At 40.3% G+C, this 26103-nt stretch overlaps 2 long non-coding RNA genes across 2 annotated transcripts in view; one reads left to right on the plus strand and one right to left on the minus strand.

Annotated features, from left to right (window-relative positions):
* On the plus strand, window positions 1-18508 carry LOC148145113 (uncharacterized). The gene is made up of 4 exons (XR_015750932.1): window positions 1-123; window positions 5125-5324; window positions 5594-5665; window positions 18278-18508. It is a non-coding gene; the product is annotated as an uncharacterized LOC148145113 (long non-coding RNA).
* LOC148145114 (uncharacterized) overlaps window positions 18119-26103 on the minus strand; it is a 15651-nt gene continuing 7666 nt past the window's right edge. Inside the window, exon 2 of the long non-coding RNA XR_015750933.1 lies at window positions 18119-18390. This is a non-coding gene — a long non-coding RNA (uncharacterized LOC148145114). The remainder of the gene's footprint in view (window positions 18391-26103) is intronic.

The raw sequence follows: 26103 nt of genomic DNA on the forward strand, positions 1-26103 counted from the left end.
TGGAGATGTACTGACTACAACCTATTCTTCCAACAGTAAAATGTCTAACTGGACTACAGCAAAAAATGTAGCTCTTCTACCTGCTCGGAATAGGAAAATTGACAAAAGCTGTTCTTCAGAGAGGTTTGTGTTTGGAGAAATGCAATTCTACTTCGTGCATTGGCTAGCTTGTTGTAGTGATATGATCTCTATCTGTTTTGCATGGACTTTTGAGTGCAGTTGAAGGATAGTCATCAAACACACAACACTTGAAACATGGACTCAGAGTGGTACAGATGAAGTGTAGTGTCTTCAGAGTTGTAAGAGAGCCAGATGCTGAAAGAAACAGAAAGTTGTAAAAAAAAAAGCTTTCAATGTTGCATTACTGACAAGTCAAAATATTACACTTTCTATTCTCTGCTATTGTGGAAATGAAAGGTGATGCATGGCAAAATTAGTTTTGTTTTTCCCCACTCTGTGGTAAGACTACAAAAATAGCAACAGAATTAATTTAGAGTTCTGAGCATAAGAATTAGTGGTATCAGTGCTGGGGAAAGAATGCTACAAACGATATTGCAGCCTAGACCTTACTGACCAGAAAAAATAAACAGACAGGAGAGATTTTGCAAGCTTTGAAAACACATTTAAGTGACATTAAAAAGAGTTCAAAGAATTTAGTCGAGATCACAGGCAGCATGGGCGACACGGTGGCTCAGTGGTTAGCACTGCTGCCTCACAGCACCAGGGTCCCAGGTTCGATTCCAGCCTCGGGTGACTGTTTGTGTGGAGTTTGCACATTCTCCCCGTGTCTGCGTGCGTTTGCTCCAGTTTCCTCCCACAGTCCAAAGATGTGCAGGTCAGGTGAATTGGCCATTCTGAATTGCCCATAGTGTCAGGAGCTTTAGTCAGAAGGAAATGGGTCTGGGTGGGTTTCTCTTCAGAGGGTCAGTGTGGACTTGCTGGGCCAAACGGCCTGTTTCCAACTATAGGTATTCTAATCTAATCAGTGCTTTGAGGGAGACTAATGAGAAATATTTAACTACACTGATATATCTGGTTAAATTCTAAGATTTTGGACAAATGAAAGATGATATAATTGTAAATAGAATTAAATTTAAAAAGATGCTGCTGTGAAAATATGTCAGCTGAGAGAGGAGACAACTACTCTCAATGGAACTATTTATATTTGCTGGATTGTCATTTATTAGCTGGAGTGGATAAATAGAAGGGCAAGCTTTTGCATTACTCAGACACATATTCCAGGCCAAATAGGAATTCCTTACTGGGAGAAAGGTAGAAATATTTGTTTGAATGAAGATTTGACATTACAGATAATAGACATTAAGCAAGATCCACTCATCTCAGCTGAAGAAAATCTGAACCTTGGACTATTAAATCTAAACTTGGCAGAAGAGATTTGCAGCAATTCACAATCTGCTGAATCACTGACTGCCAAACAGACCTTAGAAGATTAGAAAAATCTTTTCTGGTGTGAGATATTTTTAGTGAATACCATCTTGAAGTAAATGAAAATACAACACTAATACAGCATCTGTCAAGGGGAGTTCCTGCTTTGAAAGTCCTCATCTCAACAGTGCCACTGAAAGAGCAGCATCTTGTTCAAATCAAGTAAACCAGGCAAGATGCCACATTCCAAGTGCTGTGGGACGGAATAGCATAGGGCTGGCCTGAAAGCATCAATAACACATTTGTTGCTATTAGGGAGTATTGGGCATATGAAGATGAAACAATAGGCCAAAATGGCACTCATTCAAAGGAAATAAAGTCACTATCCTAAGGAGATGAGGAAAGATATGCTAAACTACACCTGTGTCAAACACTGAAAAACTAGTCAAGTCTGAGGAAGGCAAGAGAAGTGCTCTGCTTAACAAACATGTACCATTGGAGTAAAGTAAGGGAAAGGCACCATAGTCCAATTATCTCCTCAGAGAGTGAGACAACTGGTGGTAGCTTAACTTAAGGGTTAGGCAAGGGGAGAAGTTGAGAGGAAAGTCTTTCATGATAACCTCAGCCTGTTCAGGAACTGAACCACTGTTGGCATTACTCTGCATTACAAACAAGCCAGCTAGCCAACTGAGCTAAACAATTAGATTAAAGACTATATCATCCAGTGCAGTGCTTGGTCATGAATACCAAACTAGGCAAGGTAAAGAATTGCTGTTGACAGATGACATCCCAGACAGAGAATAGAGTTTTGAGCAGACCTTCAAACTTACAGGAATGGATTTATCTTCAACTGCTATTCTGACTGCTGAGAGTTAGATTAGCTAACATCAATGACTACCTGAGATTATAGGATGTCTGAATGCATAATTCAGTTGCTGTAACATTCCAGACATGGTAATGAGTGACAATTGTCCCCAATTCAGTGAATAGTTCAGCCATTTTATAAAGGGCTGAGGAATTCAATACCATAAAACATCTCCACATTATCTCTAGTTGAACAGACAGCTTGAGTTAGCAATGATGCTCACCAAAGCAATCATAAAGAAACTGAATAAACACAGAACAGCCTTGTTTAAGTAATATTGGAGTCTAGCAATACATCTACTGCTCAGTCCAAAGACTAATGTCACTGGCTGTAAGTTGCTCGCTGAGCTGAAAGGTTCGTTTTCAGATGTTTCAACACCATACTAGGTAACATTATCAGTGAGCCTCCAGTGAAGCACTGATGGTATGGCCCACTTTTTATTTGTGTTTAGGTTTCCTTGGGTTGGTGATGTCATTGCCTGTGGCGATATCATTTCCCAGGATGGATGTGTTGCCCTAGTTGAAGTGGTGACAAAAAAGATATGACCCACTCTCACTAGTTTTTACGTACAGATGAGGAAGAACACCACTTTGACTGGGACAATACATCCATCCTGGGACAAACCAAACAGAGACATGCGTGAGAATTCCTAGAAGGATGGCACTCCAACCGGAACTCTGTCAACAAACACATTGACTTTGATCCCACTTACCACCCCCTGAGGAAAAGAACAGGAAATGACATCACTAGAGGAAATGACATCACCAATCCAAGGAAACACAAATAAAAAGTCACCGGAGGCTCGCTGATGATGTTACTAGTATGGTGTCAAAATGTCTAAAAATGAATCTTCTAGCTCCGCGAGCAAACTTACATTCAGAACCACAACCTGAGCCTCAAATCTTGTCAAAATTTGCTTATTAATGTCAATCCACTACACAAACTACACTCCCATTTGTGAAAAGAATGACTGAAACCAGAAATGGTAACGTGTTAATGACAATAATCAAGGTGAAAGGACAGAGACCCAATTTACATTTTGATAAAGCTAACAAGGGCATTGGAGAACCATTCAAATTACAAATGTTCAATGTTCTCTACAAATGTCAGTCCACATACAATTTGGGACCGATGTCTCAATCATATGCACTAAACGTGAATGACCAGTTATGCCACAAACACAGAAATATACAGACAACTTGAGAAGCCATTCCTTTGCAAAGATCAGGAAGATGTGATCTCACTACCACAGAATGAACATCAGTCCCTGAGGTGTACTACTCCCAACAATGGAAATGGACCAGCAGTTGAGTCTGCAACAGACCTCACCATGAAGTGACACCCCCTGGAGAAGGAACATCACGTAGGGAACAGCCAAATAGCGCTCCACCTGCTAGTGACATTGCAGAAGTATATCATTAGGGAATTTGCATAATTTAAAGACAATGTATGTAATATACACATAGAGACCAATGGAAATGGCATTTAGTGGAGGTCACATTCGCTCCTGTTCATGCGTGACAATTTTGTTTGTGACCATGCAGATTGGGCAATTCATGAACTTGTAACTGAAAATAATAGTGCATGGTAATTTTCTTTGTGAAAAGGGGAATTTTTGGAGAAGTGTAATTGTACACTGTTTTGCCTGGCGTGCTGCAGACATGTGACCTCTATCTCAGCTACAAAGGCATTTGGGTGCTATTAGTAATAGCTAGTAAATAATCAGTTTCAAAAGATGTGAACGCAAAAAGGGAGGAAAATCTTTTTTTGAAGGAGTTACGTATTCAATATTGTCTTCTTGTTCAGTTATGATTAATTGTTATTTTATGAATAAAAAAGATATTTCTGCCAATCAAACACAAATGTAATGGGTGGAAATGAGAGATGATGATTTGGGATGAAGCCTAAAACATCTGCAGGTCCATCTGCACTCTAAGTAAGGGTAGTGCTGCCTTCTCTTCTTTTTAAGAGCAATGGCACTTGCTTGCATCACAAAGCTGTACATCACTTAAGACAATATACAGTCATGCTTCCTGTAAAGTTGTCTTCAAGCCACCTGCCAGCAAATGTATAAAAATGAACTCAGGCATGAATCTCCTTCTCATCATTCATTACTCCTTCCTTATGAGAAACTGATGTATGCTCATCCCTTCTCCAGTATAATTTGATTGAAGTTTTGTATTGGGAAAACAATATCTCAGGCAGAACTTGCTTCTTACTCTGCTGTTGCTTGCACTGGTGCTACAAAGTAGCACAATGTTGTGCTACCCGTCTCATGAGTGATTTTAAACAGTGCAAAAAGTTAAAAAGGTAATTTGATTAAATTAGCTCCCACTGGAAGGAGAGCATATTGGGAATCTCAACATTTTCTCCTTCGAAAATTCCATTCAGTAAAATGAATTTGCAAGCACACACATATTCCAGTAATGAGTACTAAGCAAAAGAAGTGTCACTCCACAAGTGTGATTTTGTAAAATTACTCATTTTATACCTTCATTTGATCTCAGCTCCCAAATCCTCCCCTTTCTTGATATTATATCACATAGAACAGTTATTTTCTAAATATGTATCCTAATACCATAGTAAGAAACAATCTTTCTTGAATATAATCAATGAACTTGGATATCTATTTCAGATTTGAAAATCTTTATTATGTGAAATTTATGTTAAGACCAAACAATTCAAAACATTGAGAAAGCTTTCTTAAACTATCAGAAAACATAAATGGCATTTTCTTCCGCTATTCTCCCTCTAACTCAAACTGTAAATACATTTCCATGAACTGAATCTCTTTTAATGAAGAACTCAAACATGTATTCAAGCTTATTTCATAGTCAAGTATGAGACTGATTCTCTTTTGCTTTCCTCTCTAGACAACAAAGACTGAAATGATTCTCACACACAAAAGGAAACCTGTTTTTGTGCTGTTCCTCCAGACGTAGATACCATATGCCCACGCAGGGCTGCCAGCTGCCATAATGACAGGAAATTTGTGCTGGGATACGAAAAGCAGTTACTGTGTGTACACAGAGGGATACCATCAAATTCAAGCTAAACTCAGTTTGTGAAGGAGGTAAAATCTTAATGCTTGTATTCAACAATTTTGTGTCCTTTCATTGGCGTATTTAACACTTTACCTGTCAGATTTCATCAGTAACCTGCAATATACACAAATTACTTTTAAAAATAAAGGTTTCATACCAGCAGGAATAAAACTAAGATAGTTTTATTTTATTTTTGTGGTGCATGTAACTCTGCTTCCAATTGTTAGTACTGTACAACTTAAGTTCAATAATAATACTTAAATATCATTTCAAACAAGACTTTTTTTGCTTTCTGTAGGCAGGAAAACGAAGAACTTAGATCTCAAATGTTTTCATAACCTAATACTTTATTGCCTTATCAACAAACTCAGTAAGTTCATCTGATTATTCTCACTAAACTGACTCTGCAATCTGAATCTTAATGTTGTTTTCCCACTGTGTATAATAATTATCTTACCAACAATCACTTATAACCTCTTGACTTGTCAAACTCATTTTATATTAGTGTCAAACTATTCTCATCTGTATCAGCATATGAAAGCTTTTAATATGGTTACTTATTGTATATATAGCTAGATTATTGACTCATGTTTTTAAAATAATCTGCTTTATAAAATGAATTAACTATCAAGGATTTGTCTGTGCTGAGAATGTTTATAAAAAATAAGACATTATTAGTTTTTAAAAATGATACCAAATTACCTAAGGTGTCTGCTTAATGGTACAACCTTTTCTTGTCCTTCTCTCCAGTGGACAATTTCCACTAATTCAAATCATTTAATTTTTGATACAGCAGTCATTTCTTGTAATACATCTATTTTTTTAATTTCAAAGAAAGGATGAAATCTTTACTTTTTCTGTTGCTCTGTTATACAAATACTGGCCAGTTTGTTTTCACTTGAAGTGATATATGCACTGTAAAGACACCATAATTCAGTATGCAATATAACTGACTATGCAGCAACCTTTCACCATGTCAGATCTCCGATGAATATACTCATTATGTTGTCTCAGTCTTTAAATAGAAACCAAAGCTCTAAAATCAATCAACATGTGGTGTTCTCAAAGAGAAATGTCAGACACTCATTGCTTTAAGCAAAAATAAACTATGACTCTGTCATGCCTGCATAATTTACTCACCCTTTGGGGTTCCTTTTGTTCAACATGACCCAATGAATTGTCTTTCAGTAAACTACTGCTTCTAAGTTTCAACTTTCAACTATTATGCTCTAGGTCTAACTACTGCTGAATTTTCAAACTGTTGTAATATGGATTATATAATGTTTCCTTAAATCACCAGAAGAAACTTCAATGAAATGAAATATTTAATGTACTGTTCCCAAGAATGTCAGAGAGTGATACAGAACCATGCCAGGACTTATCCAAGATCATAGCACACATAACACACTGGGTAGTTCTCATGCTTCTGATAACATGTGCATCCCAAGAGGGTTAATGATCTGAAAGCAAAAGAAACAAAAGGTCCTGCATTCTGGGTCCTACTCCCTTATGGGACAACCTGTCCCATATAATAAATGATCTGCAGGTTGAGAATTGGCTTATTTAATCAAACAAAGACCCACTGCAGAATCTTACAACTTGAGAAGACATTCACAAATTGAGGGACAGCTGATGAGTGGTCTGCACATTCTATGGAAGCCTTAAGAACAGTGATGTAGAACTGTTTGAGCCTTTTCCAGCTTTAATTTAGATCCCTCTTTTGGTCCATTTCTTTTCCTACCCTCAAATAACAAATACCTTTCACCTATAACACTGTCAACTTGAAATTCCTGACACCTGTAACATGCTTGGCGTATTTTTCAGCTCAAGATATTTTTCAATAGGGAAAGTAACAAATGATGTACTCATTAAAATCTAGGGCTTTGTGGTTTGCTGATGCTTCTCTGGACAGTTGACAAATAATGCAAGGGGAACTAGCATCTATATCTACTAGCCCAATATTCTTGTACACTCAGGAACTTCTATTTGTTTTTCAAATCTTAGAGCATTATATGTCCTGAAGAAATTCTCATTCTGCCTACCTTGGTCACTAAAAGCAAATTAGCAGGCCTCAGAAATATAATTTGAGATAAAAGTCAAACAATGTATAAGCTCCATGTTCTCGTAGCTTGACATAAAAAAAAAACAAGAAAAATGTAGATAAAGCAATTTATTAAATGGAAAAAGTTTCCAAACAAAAATTTTTAAAACGTTGACTTTTAAGTCATTGATTTGTATGTCAGTGTAGGCACAGAATCCCAAAAATATAAAAAGCGGCCTCTCTGACTGTTAATGCATGTTTTCTTAATGTTGTAAGAAATAATCGTTTTTATAGTCGTGCAACTTTCAGGAAATGAATCCCTCATTTGTGTCATAATAGAGTGATCACTAATTGTGAAACAATTCCCCTAGTTCTGAATTCCTCCACAACAGCAAACATCTTTTCATGTCCAACATGTAAAGAACTTTCAGGTTCTTATAAGCTTCAATCAAATCACCCCTCACACTTTTAAACTCCAGTGAAAACAAAGACAGCCTGCCCAATCTTTCATCATAAGACAACTTGCACGATCTAGGTATCACTTTAGTGAAATGCTTCTGAACAGTCTCCAAAACATTTATATCCATCCTTAATGAAGGAGACCAAAACTGCAAACAATATTGAGATGTGATCTCATCAATTCCTGTAAAACTGAAGCATAACATTAGATTACTTAGTGTGGAAACAGGCCCACACCAAACCAATTCCCCTACACCTAACACAACAGGCAATTTAGCATGGCCAATTCACCTAATCTGCACATTTTTGGACTGTGGGTGGAAACCAGAGCACACCCACACAGACATGGGGAGAAAGTGCAAATTCCACACAGGCCATCACCTGAGGTGGGAATTGAATCTGGGTCCCTGGCACTGTGAGGCACCAGTGCTAACCACTGTGCCACCATTTCCACACTGTAAGTAATCTAATCTAATCTAACATTCTTACTTTCATGTTCAATTCCTATCATAATAAAGGACAGCACTCCCTTAGCCTTGTTAAATCACATGCTGTATTGCTTACTGACTTCTCCTGATTCATTCATGATAACCATGGTTCCTCACGGTCCCATTTAAGGAGGAGTCTTTCACACCCTGACATCACATGCTACCATATAAAGTGATGATGTCAAGAGCATGTCTCTTCATAGAATACTGACATACTAGCTGTAAAAAATAACATAAGATCCCTCTTTTTCCAAAGTAAATATTCATCCCAAACAGATATGAATGGTTTCTCCACAATGTAATTATTGAATTGATAACACATGCCTAACAGATAAAATAGAGTTTACGAGATTAACAATTAAAGCCTCAATGTAATTTCTGTAATGTTCTGATCTGGTGATCACATACCTGTCTGGAGAGGTATGTTTTGTTTTCACTTGCATTTGCTTGACAACTTGGTTGTCTTGTTCCCAGTTGCTGTCACTCAACATCACTGCACAAGCACTGTCATCAGAATTCTCTTCCTCACTCTGTTTGTGTATGATTGGCATGCCATTACATTGGACTGAGCTGGGATTCCATTCCTTTTCAAAGTAGCATCATGATCAATCATGCTATTAGACAACTTAGACTAATCACCTACCTTAAGAATGTTTTCAACCTGGATTGATCCCAATTGTAAAATACACCTGGTCTGTTTCACCATAGTGGGCACAATTTGTACCTCCTGAACTGTGACAATACGGAGATTCTGTGCAAACTGGTAGTCCTGACACTACTGGGCCATTGGTATCTACCAGGTAGATGTGAACTTGTGTATTGGCACTGCATTGTGATTGTACCAATGCAAGATAACTGTACTATGGAGTGCCACTTACTGGGATCCATATCTTTCAAGTTGTGTAATGGCAACATGTTAACACAAGCTCCTCTGATTATTTTAGTATGTTGTGCTCTGTCTTTTCAGGACATATGTTGTTAACATTTGCAAAAGTCTTTGAACTCTTCATGTTGTCAACAGGGCGTCTCAGGTTAACAATATGGAAAGTTTGCTTTTCTTCCAAAATATGTCTTTTGTGCAGTAAAATACACAATCATTGATGTGTTCTGAATTTGGGTACATTCTTCCTTGATGCCAGTAATATGGCGTGGCACTTTTTCGTGATCACTTGAATTTTGTTCTTGGCTTTTGGAATCATATCTCCTGTACCTTTGTACCCAATGACATTTGGTACCACATTCTTTGCAGATGAGAAGTTGGTCAACATTTGTGCATGCGTGTGTGTGCGTACGTGCACGTGTGTGTGAGACAAATTATATGTTTTGCAGTTTTTATTGGTTTTCTCCTCTCTAGTGACTGCAGCAAATGTTGTCTGTACCTACTGTAGTTGTTTTAGTCTGTCACTATGGATTCATACTGACATTATAAGTAATACGTCAATGGTATGGACAATTCCAGAAGATCCTTCCTGAAGACTTTAGATCAAGGTAAGAGGTGGATATTAATTGGATGAATCTTTCAGGATTCTTCCTTGGAGAAGTCATACTTACATCTTTTGCTACAGCATCTGGTGGTATGCTATCTTTACGGTAGGAACAGGTATCAAACTTGAAATTAATTCTTACCTTACGACAATCTTTGAGTAACCTTTCAAATTCTGGATCTTTCTTTTTGCTATTGGAATGGCTGTGGGTATTAAAACTCTTATCTTGCCAATGACATTGTTAGGCTGGCCTATAACAGCATTTTTCAGTCACTCGATGGGTTTCATGCTCAAGGAAGACTTGTAACATTGAAAAGTTACCTTTTGTTTTGCACTGAATTGAAGAGACAAAATGGCAGAATCAGCAGACCTCTGCACACATGTAAACTTGGCTAGTAAAGAAAAACGCTATTTAGTGTTATATTTCATTCAGGAGGGTTCTGTAGTGAAAGTGAAAGAAACATATATTGACTTGTTTATTTCTAACTCTGAATGAAACCTTTGAGTTTGTTTTTAGTTTTAAATCTGAAAGCTTTTCATTGAAGAGAGGCAGTTCTTAGAGTCATAGAGATGTACAGCATGGAAACAGACCCTTCGGTCCAACCCGTCCATGCCAACCAGATATCCCAACCCAATCTAGTCCAACCTGCCAGCACCCGGCCCATATTCCTCCAAACCCTTCCTATTCATATACCCATCCAAATGCCTTTGAAATGTTGCAATTGTACCAGCCTCTACCACTTCTTCTGGCAGCTCATTCCATACATGTATCACCTTCTGTGTGAAAAGGTTGCCACTTAGGTCTCCTTTATATCTTTCCCCTCTCACCCTAAACCTATGCCCTCTAGTTCTGGACGCCCTGACCTCAGGGAAAAGACTTTGTCTATTTATCCTATCCATGCCCCTCATGACTTTGTAAACCTCTATAAGGTCACCCCTCAACCTCCGACACTCCAGGGAAAACAGCCCCAGTCTGTTCAGCCTCTCTCGATAGCTCATATCCTCCAACTCTGGCAACATCCTTGTAAATATTTTCTGAGCCCTTTCAAATTTCACAACATCTTTCCAATAGGAAGGAGACCAGAATTGCACGCAATATTCCAACAGTGGCCAAACCAATGTCCTGTACAGCTGCAACATGACCTCCCAACTCCTGTACAAAATACTCGGACCAATCAAGGAAAGCATACCAAACGCCTTCTTCATTATCCTCTCTACCTGTGACTCCACTTTCATGGAGCTATGAACCTGCACTCCAAGGTCTCTTTGTTCAATAACACTCCATTAAGACCTCACCATTAAGTGTATAAGTCCTGCTAAGATTTGCTTTCCCAAAATGCAACACCTTGCATTTATCTGAATTAAACTCCATCTGCCACTTCTCAGCCCATTGGACCATCTGGTCAAGATCCTGTTGTTATCTTAGGTAACCTTCTTCGCTGTCCACTACATCTCCAATTTTGGTGTCATCTGCAAACTTATTAACTGTATCTCTTATGCTCACACCCAAATCATTTATGTAAATGACAAAAAGTAGAGGACCCAGCACCGATCCTTGTGGCACTCCACTGGTCACAGGCCTCCAGTCTGAAAAACAACCCTCTCCCACCACCCTGTCTTCTACCTTTGAGCCAGTTCTGTGTCCAAATGGCTAATTCTCCCTGTATTCCGTGAGATCTAACCTTTCTAACCAGTCCCCCACAGGGAACTTGTCGAACACCTTACTTAAGTCCATATAGATCGCATCTACTGCTCTGCCCTCATCAATCCTCTTTGTTACTTCTTCAAAAACTCAATCAACTTTGTGAGACATGATGTCCCACGCACAAAGCAATGTTGACTATCCCTAATCAGTCCTTGCCTTTCCAAATACATCTACATCCTGTCCCTCAGGATTCCCTCCAACAACTTGCCCATCACCGACGTCAGACTCACTGATCTATAGTTCCCTGGCTTGTCCTTACCACCCTTCTTGAACAATGGCCCCATGTTAGCCAATCTCCAGTCTTCTGACACCTCACCTGTGACTATCAATGATACAAATATCTCAGCAAGAGGTCCATCAATCACTTCTCTAGCTTCCCACAGAGTTCTAGGGTACACCTGATTGGTTCCTGGGGATTTATCCACCTTAATGCGTTTCAAGACATCCAGCACTTCCTCCTCTGTAATATGGACATTTTGCAAGGTTTTATCATCTATTTCCCCACATTCTATGTCTTTCATATTCTTTTCTACAGTAAATACTGATGCAAAATACTCATTTAGTATCTCCCCCATTTTCTACGGCTCCACAAAGGCTGCCGTGCTGATCTTTGAGGAGCCCTAATCTCTCCCTAGTTTCCCTTTTGTCCTTAATGCATTTATAAAAACCCTTTGGATTCTCCTTAATTCAATTTGCCAAAGCTATTTCATGTCCCCGTTTTGCCCTCCTGATTTTGGTCTTAAGTATACTCCTACTGCCTTTATATTCTTCTGAGGATTCACTTGATCTATCCTGTCTATAACTTGCATATGTTTCCTTCTTTTTCTTAACCAAACCCTCAATTTCTTTAGTCATCCAGCATTCCCTGTACCTACCAGCCTTTCCTTTCACCCTAACAGGAATATACTTCCTCTGAACTCTCGTTATCTCATTCCTGAAGGCTTCCCATTTCCAGCCGTCCCTTTACCTGCGAACATCTGCCCTCACATCAGCTTTTGAAAGTTCTTGCCTAATACCGTCAAAATTAGCCTTTCTCCAATTTAGAACTTCAACTTTTAGATCTGGTCTATCCTTTTCCATCACTATCTTAAATCCAATGGAATTATGGTCGCTGGCCCCAAAGTGCCCCAAACTGACACCTCAGTCACCTGTCCTGCCTTATTTCCCAAGAGTAGGTCAAGTTTTGAACCTTCTGTAGTAGATACATCCACATACTGAATCAGAACATTTTCTTGTACACATTTAACAAATTCCTCTCCATCTAAAACTTTAACACTATGGCAGTCCCAGTCTATGTTTGGACAGTTAATATCCCCTACCATAACTACCCTATTATTCTTACAAATAGCTGAGATCTCCTTACAAGTTTGTTTCTCAATTTCTCTCTGACTATTAGGGGGTCTATAATACAATCTCAGTAAGGTGATCATCCCTTTATTATTTCTCAGTTCTACCCAAATAACTTCCCTGGATGTATTTCTGGGAATATCCTCCCTCAGCACAGCTATGATATCCCAGTCCTATGTTTATAACCATGCCCTGAGTTCATCTGCCTTCCCCGTTAGACCCCTTGCGTTGAAATACATGCAGTTTAATTTAATAGTCCTACCTTGTCCCTGCTTGCCCTGACTGTTTGACTCGCTTCTGTTCTCAAACGTACCAGTATCAGATTGATCTCTTTCCTCACCATCTCGCTGTGTCCCACCACCCCCACCTTACCAGTTTAGATCCTCCTGACCAGCTCTAGCAAACCTCCCTGCCAGTGTATTAGTCCTCTTCCAATTTAGGTGCAATCCGTCCTTCTTGTACAGGTCACTTCTACCCCAAAAGAGATTCCAATGATCCAAAAATGTGAATCCTTTTCCCATACACCAGCTCCTCAGCCATGCATTCATCTGCTCTATCCTCCTATTCCTGCCCTCACTAGTTTGTAGCACCGGGAGTAATCCAGATATTACTACTCTCGAGGACCTTTTTTTTAAATTCCTGCCTAACTCTTTGTAATCATCCTTCAGAATCTCAACCTTTTTCCTTCCTATGTCATTGGTTCCAATGCGGACAATGACCTCTTGCTGGCCCCTCTCCCCCTTGAGAACATTCTGCACATTCTCTGAGACATCCTTGATCCTGGCACCAGGGAAGCAACACACCATTCTGATTTTTCGCTGCTGGCCACAGAAACGTCTGTCTGTACCTGAAACTAGAGAATCCCGTAACAAAATTGATCTCTTAGAACCTGACGTACCCCTTGTTGCATTAGAGCCAGTCTCAATACCAGAAACTTGGCTGTTCATGCTACGTTCCCCTGAGAATCCATCATCCCCTACATGTTCCAAAGCAGCATACTTGTTTGTAATGGATACAGCCACAGAACACACCTGCACTAGGTGCCTACCTCTCTTACCTTTCCTGGAATTAACCCATCTATGTGACTGTATCTGAAACTTTCCTCCCTTCCTATAACTGCCATTCATCACGTACTGTTGCTGTTGCAAATTCCTCATTGCTTCTAACTGTCTCTCCAACCGATCCATTCGATATGATATGATTTGCAACCAACAGCATTTATTGCAGATATAATCCACAGTTACCCTTAAACTCTCTTTAAACTTCCACATCTGACAAGAAACACATATCGCTCTACTAAAGGCCATCTTTGCTCCTTCACAATCTACAGACCCAGAAAATAACACCATCTTATTTCTCTGTAAAACACTGCTCCAGGTTAGATTAATAGTTACGACTTATATTTTAAGTTAATCAAGAGACATATCTCAAAAAACATATAATCAAGAAAGAACCCACTCTTCTTACTACTGCAGACTTTCTGTAGGCCACTTAAAACAATTTACTTTTCTAATTCTGTTCTGTGAACTTTGCCCAAATAGGTCCTCCAAGATCAATTGTGAATTTCACTGTTTGATAATATTCCCAGACACACTCCGATGTCCAGTGATACACGAATTCAAACAGCAAAGGCAGTACTGTGCAGGTTCACTCTGGTGTCAGTTTCTTTCTCCGTCTCTCTCTCTCTCTCTCCTGCACTGACCTCATTCTGTGCTTCCTTTGTCTGTCCTTCTCCCTTTTAAAACTGCTGTTGTTTTGACTTTTTTTTCCCAAAGTTCCAAAACAATGCAACAGCATATAAAACAGTGATTGCTGCTCCTGGAATTCGAGGAAATCTCTTCCAGCACCTAAAATACCTCAACAAAAGGAACAGCTGTTACAGCCAGAATGGTTGACCTTAAATTTTGTATCTACTCAGAAAGTGGTGCTGTTATTTCTCTGAATGCTTTTAAGTCCAAGTCTGGCATCCAACTGTTTTTATTTGAGATTTATAAATGTTTCTCTCCAAGAACATGGACTGCTTACCACAGTGTTGCCACCATGACCACTCCCACGATTTGGGCTATCTTCTCCAACAGAGTATCTGACCCTGATGAGGCAATATGTATGTTAGCTCCTGTAATAAAAATTCGATAGTAATGAAATACTGTAAGGTATAAAAGGTGTTTATTACAACTGTCATTATATCTACATATTAGTAATAGACACTTCAATATCTTGACTAATAATAAGCTATTTGGTTCCATAGAGTTGTAGCATGCTTTCACCAGTGTGTCATGCTTCAAGTGACCCCAGTTAAGATGGAGACTGAGATCTTTATACCCTAAAATCACAAGCTCTGATATGGTGATGATATGATGAGCATGTCATTTAAAGGTATACAGGGTACTGCACACTAGTTACCAGACATAACAATTCATTGATTCCTAGAGCATCAAATGTAAACATACATTAAAAATCAGTGAGCCTCAAAGATGACGGAGTTTTCTTTCATACACACATGCACGCGCACACACTCACATTTGGCAAAATGACAATTGATCGAAAATATTGCATAATTTGCATCAGTGACAAATTTTGTGACTTTTGAACAAGAAAGTGAAACATGCTAACATGTTGAAATCATTGGGAGGATAATTTACATAGAATGTAGAACAATACAGCACAGAACAGGCTCTTCAGCCCTCAATGTTGCGCCGAACTGTGAACTATTCTCAGCTCGTCTCCCTACACTATCCCAAAATCATCCATGTGTTTATCTCAGGATTGTTTAAATCTCCCTAATGCGGCTGAGTTGACTACATTAGCAGGTATGGCATTCCATGCCCTTAACACTCTCTGTGTAAAGTTAATTCAAGACTAAAATGAGAAGAAATTATTCTGGGCCTGAGCGGGTTGGGGGGGGTTGGGTGTTGCTAAGGATGGTCACGAAACTGAGTCTCAGGTGCCATTTCATAGACATGCCATGACCTGCATGCACTGGATCTTAGCAGCTTAGCCCTTGAGCAAAATGATATTTGGATTCTCTAAAATCAGGTATGACAGAAAATGAGTGAATTAACTAGTTAAAGATTACTGGTGGGGGTGGTGGGGGTGGGGGGTAAAGGTGAATTAACCAGTTGAAGGTTACTGGTTGTGGGGTAGGGTGTGCGCGAAGGTGGTTAACATTGAGGAGGTTTGTGAAGTTAGGGATACCATTCCTGCTTCATCTTGCTCGAAATAAAGCATTTTATGTTTAAAACGTGAATCTGACCTGAATAATTCTGATGCATGTTGAACTCTCGGGTCCTTAAATAGACATTAGACCAGTCATTAACCTAATTATTTATGATATTTAATTAGTAGTTGGACACCTAAACCACGATCACCATGAATTACCAATGTGATGAATGCCTGCACACATTAGGCATACGGTCACCCATTACTAAATTTTCATCATTGCTTTTGCTTGAGGAAACAGTAAACCAATATCATTTTTTACACTTGCAGCTTTAAAATGATATACACACACTGCTGTTGTCACAGCTATTTCAAGATGATGCCAAAGCTGGCAGGAAATGCCTAGTATTGTGTAGTCAAACAAATTAAGGGCCCTTCTGGATTTACAGTGCTGATGCACATCAAAAGCACTGAACAAGTGTTTCTGGAGTCCTATTAAGCTTGAACATTAGCTATGCCACTCAAGTGTTTTAAGCTCGTCACCCTGATCTACATAAAATGTTTACAATAAGCCAGTAACTTTGAAAATCTGTTAAAAAGCCGTTCAGTTTGTAGATGATGAGCAGGTAATTGCTACAATAATGATGTACTGCCTAGTTCCATCTTCTCAGGTGTCTAACTATAAATAGGTAGCTTTGTGGCAAGTATAACCAAACCAGATCAATCCACCATATCCCCATTGATGTTTGAAGACATACATAGCCAATGCTATGATTTTGACCACTCATATATATATATATATATATATATGTTAAACTTGGCATTGCATTCGAAACTTAGATAACTGGGGAACATGAAACCAGAACTGAAAATGTGTTGCTGGAAAAGCGCAGCAGGTCAGGCAACATCCTGATCTCCAGCATCTGCAGTCCTCACTTTCTCCTATAACATGAAACCATAATATTACATAAAGAACAAGATGGTTGCTTCACTCCGTATCATTAGGCAGAGTCAATTAATCATAAGAAATGCTAAAAAGCAGAGCAATTGAATCAAGTTCACAAGAATTTTTTAAAACTAGAATACGTAGTCAAATAAATATAGGAAGCTATAATTTTGTGTAGCTTATTTGAACAACCTCAAATATTATTCATACTTATATCCATTGGTGATGGAACTGTATATTTTTATTTATCAAATACACCTATTTTAAAAGGACAATTTTGTTAAAATAAACCATGTAGCAATTATTTTGCAAATTAGCAATTTATGTCACATCTCAGCAATAGTATGTTGAACTCACCTGCAAAGAGGTTGAAGAAGGAAACATGAGAGACACTATAACGCAGCCTAGGTTACAAGAAAATAATATTGGCACATCATGCTCTCATGTGCAGGTGATGGATATGGAATAACACAAGTTAATTCCCATAGAAGTAAGAAGCTGGTGAGTGAGAATCACATGATTGGACTGGAGAAGTTACCTCAGGTAGAGCCAGACTTATAACATCTGTTGGCAAATAACACTGGCAATGAGTGTGAATTAAAATTTAAAAAGAAAACAAAAACAATCACCCCTTAAATTGAAAAGAGACTGAAATTCAGTCAGTTTGATTGGCAGCCAAGGGGCTCCAGCATGAGGCAACAGGAAAAACAAAGAGATTTTTAACAAAAGCAGTGTGCATTCAAATTAGACCTTGAGCACCTCAAAACAAATACAGTTGTAAGAAACCAAGACCAATCACAAGGGAATCAATGCTGCATTGAGGGTGTGGGAAGGAGGTTATGCAGAACCAGGGGAAACAAACAATCACTATCTTGCCCCAGTTGAGAAACATATCAGCAGAAAAAGTCTCGTACATTATGACTCATGATTTTATTAAAACTAAAAACTTATTCTAAATCTGAAGGAGGGCTATATGAGATGTTAGGTTTATCACACTGTTAACACACAAATGGCAAAAAAGTGACCTGGCTAACACAACATCACTACAAAGGAATATATTTATCAGACTTTTGTGCATCAATCCTATAAATTACAATATTTCAAAGTGTGTCATTCTTAGAGTTTATGATTTAATGCCTGAATGAGAGACAGAATTTAAAGAAACTGACTGAATCCAGAGAGAAATTATTAATGTATAATTGAAGCTGTTTATTATTCAGAGACATATTTCTGGAAATATGTCCAGATGATTTAAGAATCCGGTTACTTGATCAGAGTGTCAATATCTTGAGCAGTTAGGTATATGCACTGATCATCTTGAGGCCTCATGAGCATACCTATGTTGTTTTACAGTTGGAAGACCAGATGTCTCAGGATGTGTCACAGAAGACTGAGCAGCAAGCCAGCTGTTCAGCCCATCCCAGTTGAGTCTGAAGCACATAAAAATCCAAGTCGAAGCCAGAGATCTGAAGGGAATGAGATCAGGTGTGTTAAATCTAGTCAGGCAAGCCTCAAGAAGAACAACTCTTTCAGAAACTGTACAACACAATCAGGAGGCCAACTGAGACCCCAAAATATGAAATTATCAGTGGAAATAGTATTTATACATTGTTTTTGGCTGGCCTTTGTGAAGAGGACCACAGTAAAGGGTGCTGGCTGTTCCTTCATGATTGTATATGATGGATTCATAGTGAAGGATTCATGTGATGCAAATTGAAAAGCTGACTAATATCAGAATTGTGGATGACCAGAAGTATCCATCGCCTCGGTTCTATCAATAGGATTTGGTCCCATCGGAATTCAGCAGTTTTCCTGACAGACTAAACGACATGGTAACCATTGTCAATTATCTTTTAAAAAAAACCCATATGCTTCAGTGTCAGAGAAGAAAATGTACTATTCTTGACATTGTCTGGCCTACATATGACTCTTAGACCCACAACACAGTGGTCAACTTTCAGCTAAAATCTGGGAAATAAACGCAGGCCTAGCCAGCAATGTCCATGTTTCACAAATATATAAAAAGAATTATGACTACTTGCCCACAAGAAAAAATTGGCCAAATAATTACCTAACATACATTTTAAGCACAGAATTGCTGACAAGTTACAAAATAGGTCTTCATTGATAGGTAGTTAGCAAGTTAATTAGATTCTTTTGATGTTGCTTCCACAAACAAAATAATAAAGTAATCTGTTTTTATATATCTAAAGCAATCTGTTTGTTTGTTCTGGTAATTGATAATCACTTCGCGTTCATTGTATTGGAATATCTTTGATCTCTTTTCATGTCTGTGAATAGCGAGAAATGCAAGTCAAAGGCAGGAATATAAACAACATAAGCTTTTGAAACATATAGTGCAGAGACAGGGTTTATTAAACTGAAAGACAAAGCAATGGTGCCTGGGGATAAAGCTAAAAAGGATGCATTACTGGTGAAGTTAAAAATAAGTATGTTCAAGATAAGTCAGACAACGTATAGGGACACCAAAAACAGCTTGAGCAATCACTTTACTTAATATCACCATTCAGTCTGGAAGTGTAATTCCAAGCTTCTAGCTACTTGTGATTTAACAGTCTGCTTAAAAATGTGTTGCTGGAAAACGCAGCAGGTCAGGCAGCATCAAAGGAACAGGAGAATCGACTTTTCAGGCATAAGCCCTTCTTCAGGAATCTTTATGTAGTCCAGAGTCCATGCGGGGTCAGTCGGTTCCGCAGACAGGTGCTGAGGAAGGAGATGTGGCTGTGGTAGCAAGTCTGTTTGAGGACGTGACTGAAGAGCTTCAGGGCAGAGGAGATGACCTGGGGGGGTGCAGTGAGAGAGGGACTCACTGAGATCCTTGTAGAGGGAGGAGGAGAGCTTCTTCAAAGAAGGCATCCTTGCAAGACGATTCGCAGTAGGTTAAAATTAACTAGGAGAAAGTGAGGTCTGCAGATGCTGGAGATCAGAGCTTAAAAATGTGTTGCTGGAAAAGCGCAGCAGGTCAGGTAGCATTAAAGGAACAAAAGAATCGACGTTTCGGGCATAAGCCCTTCTAACATCGATTCTCCTGTTCCTTTGATGCTGCCTGACCTGCTGCGCTTTTCCAGCAACACATTTTTAAGCTCTGATCTCCAGCACCTGCAGTCCTCACTTTCTCCTATTTAACAGTCTGCCCCTTTTCCCTTCTGTTGTCCCTGCTCTGGTACTACTCTCCTGTTCCACTTAAACTCAAGGACCTCATCTTTTAACAAGAGTCTTTACAGGCTTCCAGGCTTGATATTGGATTCCAGAATTTCAGATCACAACACCAGCCATCACTTATAGCAACGCCTGGTGATGATTCTGCTTTGCCATTTACACTTCCTCTCGACACATTATTTGTTTCTTTATTCATCCCGTGGCCACTAATACCTTGCATCACCATTTATTTGGTCATTTAATCATCATTACCTTCCGCTGTTTCACAGACCTTCTCTTATGTTCTTCTTATGCTCTGTCAACACTTTGTGCTTCCGGTCTTGCTTCACGCCTGTTACACCTCATTTTTTTTCCAGTTTGTCGAAAAGTTATTGACCTGAAATGAACTCTCATTCTCTTTGCACAGATGTTGTCCAATCAGCTGAGTATTTAATTTTTTTTTCATTTACATGTTAGGTGACCTTCACTAGGTGTGTGGAAGCATTGCATATTGGTTATTTTTGGACTATGGGGGAAAACATTGCAGCAATTCTATTGGCATCTGATCACAACTGTTGCTGGATCACTTGAAAGAAAACAGATAAAGAATTATTGTCAAGTCTTCTTTCACCAAGGCTTCATTTGATCCATCTTTAGAAAGATTGATGAAGCAAGTATGTAAAATACACCACTATCCAGATCATGAAGACATGTTGTCAAGTCTTGGGGTTACAATATAACACAAGACATAGGGCGCTGTAAGTGTACCCCTGGAGAATAAGACACTTTTATGAGAGTGATTAATAGAAACAAAGTGGAGAAAGAATCAAGTTTGTAAAAAGCCCACCATCTTGAATGTAGTTTTCATGATATAAAACCATGAAATCATGGGAATATTCAGATTTTTTGAATTAGACTTTATTGTCATCTGCACTCAAGTACAAAAGTACAGGAGTATAGTGAAAGGTTTTCAATATCGCTCCACATGGCACCATCTTAGGTACAAGTACCTGGGTACAAAAACTTAAGAACAAGCTAGAAAGAAATAAAGAACAAACTGAAAATATAAACATTACAGTCACTCTTGATGTACGAGTGTAGAATCCCTACAATCTAGAAACATTAGGCCCAACAAAACCACATTGACCCATCGAAGACTATCCCATGCAGACCCATTTCTCCTGACTAATGTACCTAACCTGCACATCCCTGAACACTATGGGCAATTTACCATGGCCAACTCACCTGACCTGCACATCTTTGGACTGTGGGAGGAAACCGGAGCACCCGGAGGAAACCCACAAAGACATAAGGAGAACATGCAAACTCCACAGAGACAGTCAGCTGAGGCTGGAATCAAACCCTCATCCCTGGCGCTGTGAGGCAGCAGTGCTCACCACTGAGACACCATCCCGCCCATAGTATAGCGTAAAGAAGTAAATAAATTTAGTTGAAAGTTAAATATTAAGGTCATTCTTAGTATTAAGCTGACAGGTAAAGAAATAAAGCTAAAAGTTCAACTATTGCAGTCTTTCTTATGTGATTAGCCATGCTGGGACCGCACTTCTTACAAGGGCTCGATCTGCTCCTCTTTGGCATGCTTTCCCTGAGCTGTCTCGATGCCCCCAGCTCTCAATGTTGCTGCAGATGTCGAAAGAATCTCCATCACTGTGTTGAGCTCGCTCCTGGGATCTCAGACCATCAAAGTTCCAATCCAGGCCTTCAGCCACTGCCACAGGATCGATCAGCAATGGGTCTCAGCCTCGCCTTCAGTCTACGCGCTGGGCATCAGGAATTCACCGAGTGTCCTGGGTCAGGTCCCCAGCCACTGCCTCGCATTGGACATCTAGCCGACTGCCAAATCCACCATCCCCCTCCAGAAGATAAATTAGGGGAAAGAAAAACTAAAACTTAAAACTAAAGAAATAAATGAGAAAAGAAAAAAAAGTAAGAAGAGCAGAATGGAGTATACGAGCTTACTCTGCCGCCATCGTGCAGAGATGCCAATCTGCCATATGTCTGCACTGGGCCTACTTGTCACTGTCAATGCCATTGCGGCAATCTTCAACAAGAGGTAAGTAAAATCAGATCATAAAGGAAAAGAAAGAACAAAAGCAAAGAAGAAAAGCAGACAGAATGGACGAGTCCCAGGCTCAGAAGCTCTACTCTGCCACTACCCTACCGGAAGATCAGGCAGTATTGGCGCAGAGAGAAACCAAAATTAATCTTTTCTGCTCATGACGTCTGTATTAAACTGTATTAAACTGAACCCTGCAGTTTCTCAGTGCACAGAAGCTGTCTGCCTGGCTAATTCCATCATATTTTTCTTTTTCTATCTTAAATTTTGCTGTTGTTGTCTTTTGAATGGGTACTTCATTTACATATTAACTTAATGGAATCGATGAAAGACATTCTAGGAGCTGCTTTTCCATGCTGAGTTGGATATGATTAATCATATATCCTGCTCTCAGGCCAGATAAATCTGGTAACAAAAGATTCAGAGTTGAAAAATTTGGTGCTGGAAAAACACAGAAGGCCAGGCAGCATCCGAGGAGCAGGAGAATCGACGTTTTGGGCATAAGCCCTTCTTAGGAATGACTGGCTGAAGAGCTTCAAGGGCAGAGGAAATGACCTAGGGGATGCAGTGAGAGAGGGACTCACTGAGATCCTTGTAGAGGGAGGAGGAGAGCTTCTTCAAGGTAGGCATCTTTGCAAGAGGATTCACAGTAGGTTAAGATCAACTAGGAGAAAGTGAGGACTGCAGATGCTGGAGTACCAGAGTTGAAAAATATGGTGCTGGAAAAACACAGCAGGCCAGGCAGCATCCGGGGAGCAGGAGAATCGACGTTTCGGGCATAAGCCCTTCTTCAGGAATTGAAGAAGGGCTTATGCCCGAAATGTCGATTCTCCTGCTCCTCGGACGCTGCCTGGCCTGCTGTGTTTTTCCAGCACCACATTTTTCAACTCTGGTACTCCAGCATCTGCAGTCCTCACTTTCTCCTGACCAAAGATTCAGCATGTGTCATGTCCAAACTCCACTCCAAAGAAAATGGCTGGAATTAAATGGGACAATTCTGTCACCTTATGTTAATAGTTTTTCTTACAAAAAAAAGATCCCCCCCATCTAAGAAAATAACAATGTGTAGGTACAGGAGTAGGTCATTTCAATAAGGCCACAATCAAATTAGTCATGACTTTAGCTCCACTAACTGCCTGACCCCAATAACTCTGAAATCTCCTGCAGATCAAGAAATCTATCTAACTCAGCTGGGAGTACGCTCATTGACTCAGCCTCCAGGGATCCCTGTGTAAAAGAATTCAGAATATCAACAATCCCCTGAGAGAAGAAATTCCTCCTTGTCTCTGTCTTAAATGGGAGATCCCTAAGGCTTTTGCATATCATCATTATCAGCAGTCCCTCACAGATGAGGATAACTCTCTTCCACCTTCAGGGTGGGTATGTGCAGACCAATGTGGCTACTACAGGCTCTGTTATACTTGGGGCAGGTAGTGCTTATGGGAAGGGGTGGATGGGGCATTGGTGTGGCAGTGCGCTTCTTCCACTGTTTTCACCTGGCTTCCATTTTTTTCCTGACAGCAAATCTCGAGGCACTCAATGCCTTCCCGGATACTCTTCCTCCACTTTGGATGATCTTGGGCTAGTGATTCCCAGCAGTCTGTGGGAATGCCACACTTCACCAGTGAGGTCTTGAGTGTATCCCTGAAGGGCTTCCTTTGTCCACCTGGGGCTCACCTGCTCTTTTGAAGCTGGGATTAGAGCATCTACTTGGGGAGTCCTATGTCAGTCATATGGACAACATGCCCAGGCCATCACAGCCAATCAAGGGTGGTCAGTGCTTTGATGCTGGGAATTGTGGCCTGGTGAAGGACACTGATCTTGGTGCGTCTTTCTTCTGATCAGATTCGCAGGATCTTGCGAAGGCAGCATTGGTGGTTCTGCTTTAGTACCTTGAGGTGTCTGTTGTAGACGGTCCATGTCTCAGAACCATATAGGAAAGAAGGCACCACCACAGCTCTATAAACCATGACCTTGGTGTCGGATCTGATAGTGCTGTTCTCGAACATGCTTTTCCTCAGGTGGATGAAGGTTGCACTAGCACACTAAAGGAGATGTTGGGTCTCTTCATGAATAGCTGCTTTAACTGACTGGACATGTTTGAGGTATTGGAAGTGGTCAACTTTCTGTAAGGCCTCCCCATGGACCTTGATCATTGTGGGTTTGCTCTACAATGCCAGGCGAGGTCGATGGAGGACCATCTTCTTGTGGATGTTCAGGGGGAGACTCATGCTCTCATATGGTTCCAGAAAGGTGCTGACAACAGTCTAGATTATATCCTCTGAGATTGTACATACACAAGCATCATCTGAGTACTGCAGCTTGATGACATTGGTTGGAGTGACATTAGTTTTGGTTTGAAGGCAATGGAAGATTGAATAATTTCCTGCTGGGTCTATAAGTTAGACCCACTCCAGTGGAGAGCTTGTTGATGGTGAGGTATAGTATTGCAGCGAGGTAGATGGAGGGCAGTACTCAGGCAATGATGCAGCCCTGCTCGTCACCAGTCCAAATGGGGATAGGGTCAGTGATGAAGCCATTTATCATTACCACGACTTTCATGTTGTCATGGTGCAGGCAAAGGATGGTGACAAATGATGCAGCCAAAGCGGAGAGGGATGCTTCATAATGCTTCCCAGTTGACCATCTCAAAGGCCTTTGTCAGGTTGAAGAAAGCCATGTACAGGAGTAGGTTCTTTTTACTGCTTTTCTCTTGCTGTAGTCGTGTGGTGAAAATCATACCTGTTGTGCCTCTCTGTGGCTGAAAGTCATACTGTGAATCCAGGAGGAGTTCCTCAGCCACATGGAGGCAATGGTTGAGGAGGACGTTTGCGAAGACTTTGCCAATAGTTGACAGCAGGGAGATTCCCCTGTAGTTACCACAGTCGGACTTGTTCCCTTTATGAAAATAGTCATGACTATGATATATCGGAGTTCTCCTGGGATGCTCTCCTCCTTCCAGGTAAGGCCGATGAGGGCATGTAGCTGCAGCAGGAGCTCTGTGCCTCCACATTTCAATGCCTTCATGGGAATACCACTTACTCCAGTCGTCTTGCTGTTCTTCAGCTGGCAGAAGGCCTTCTCTATTTCATGCAGGGCTGGCGTGTTGCTGAGGTCATGGCGTGTCGCGTGCTATGGATGTTCATGAACACTTGGATCAATGACAGAGCCCTGGTTGAAAAAGAATTCTGAAGTGCTCCCTCCAGCATTTTTGGATGGCTTCTTTATCTTTGATAAAAATATTCAATCCTTGGCCAGCAGGAGGGTAGGGCCTTGGCTGTTTTGTCCGTATGTGGACTTGACAGTACAGAGGAAACTCTGCATGTCGTGGTTGTCGGCCATTTGTTAGGCTTCCATTGTTTTCTGTACCCGCCGCCTGTTCTTTATGTCGCAGTTTTGTTGTTGGACCTCTGCCTTCAGTTACCTGTAGGTTTGCCTTATCTCTTCCAAGTGCGGTTATTGTTTTACATTCAGAAATGCCACGCACTTCCAACTTAATTGTTCTTGGATCTCATGATCATTCTTGTCAAATCTGCCTGGTGTTTCCTGGTTAAATGGCTGACTGAGATTTTGCAGGCATTGATGGTGGCAGTCTTAAGGATGGACCAGAGACTGTTGGGATCCTGAGAATCCATGTCGCCAAGGGTTACGAGGTTTGCGGAGAGGAGCTGGTTGTACGAGACTATTTTTCCAGGTTTTTAAGTGCCCTGATGTTGATCTTTTTGCAGCACTGTCTCTGCTGTGGTGGGACTATATTTATATTGATCATAGCTCGGGTCAAGCGGGATCTGTCCAGCAGTCATTGGCTCCTGTCATGGCGTCTGTGATATGAACATATTTCTGAGCCCTCGCTTTGACAATGACATAGTCAATGAGATGCCTGTGCTTGGAGCATGGGCGCTGCCACGTTGTTTTCTATTGTCCCTTTGGCAGAACAGTGTGT

Source organism: Chiloscyllium plagiosum, unplaced genomic scaffold (assembly GCF_037043375.1).
Source record: "Chiloscyllium plagiosum isolate Xiang-an unplaced genomic scaffold, Cpla_swu_hap1 HiC_scaffold_26, whole genome shotgun sequence".
NCBI classification, from domain to species: Eukaryota; Metazoa; Chordata; class Chondrichthyes; order Orectolobiformes; family Hemiscylliidae; genus Chiloscyllium; species Chiloscyllium plagiosum.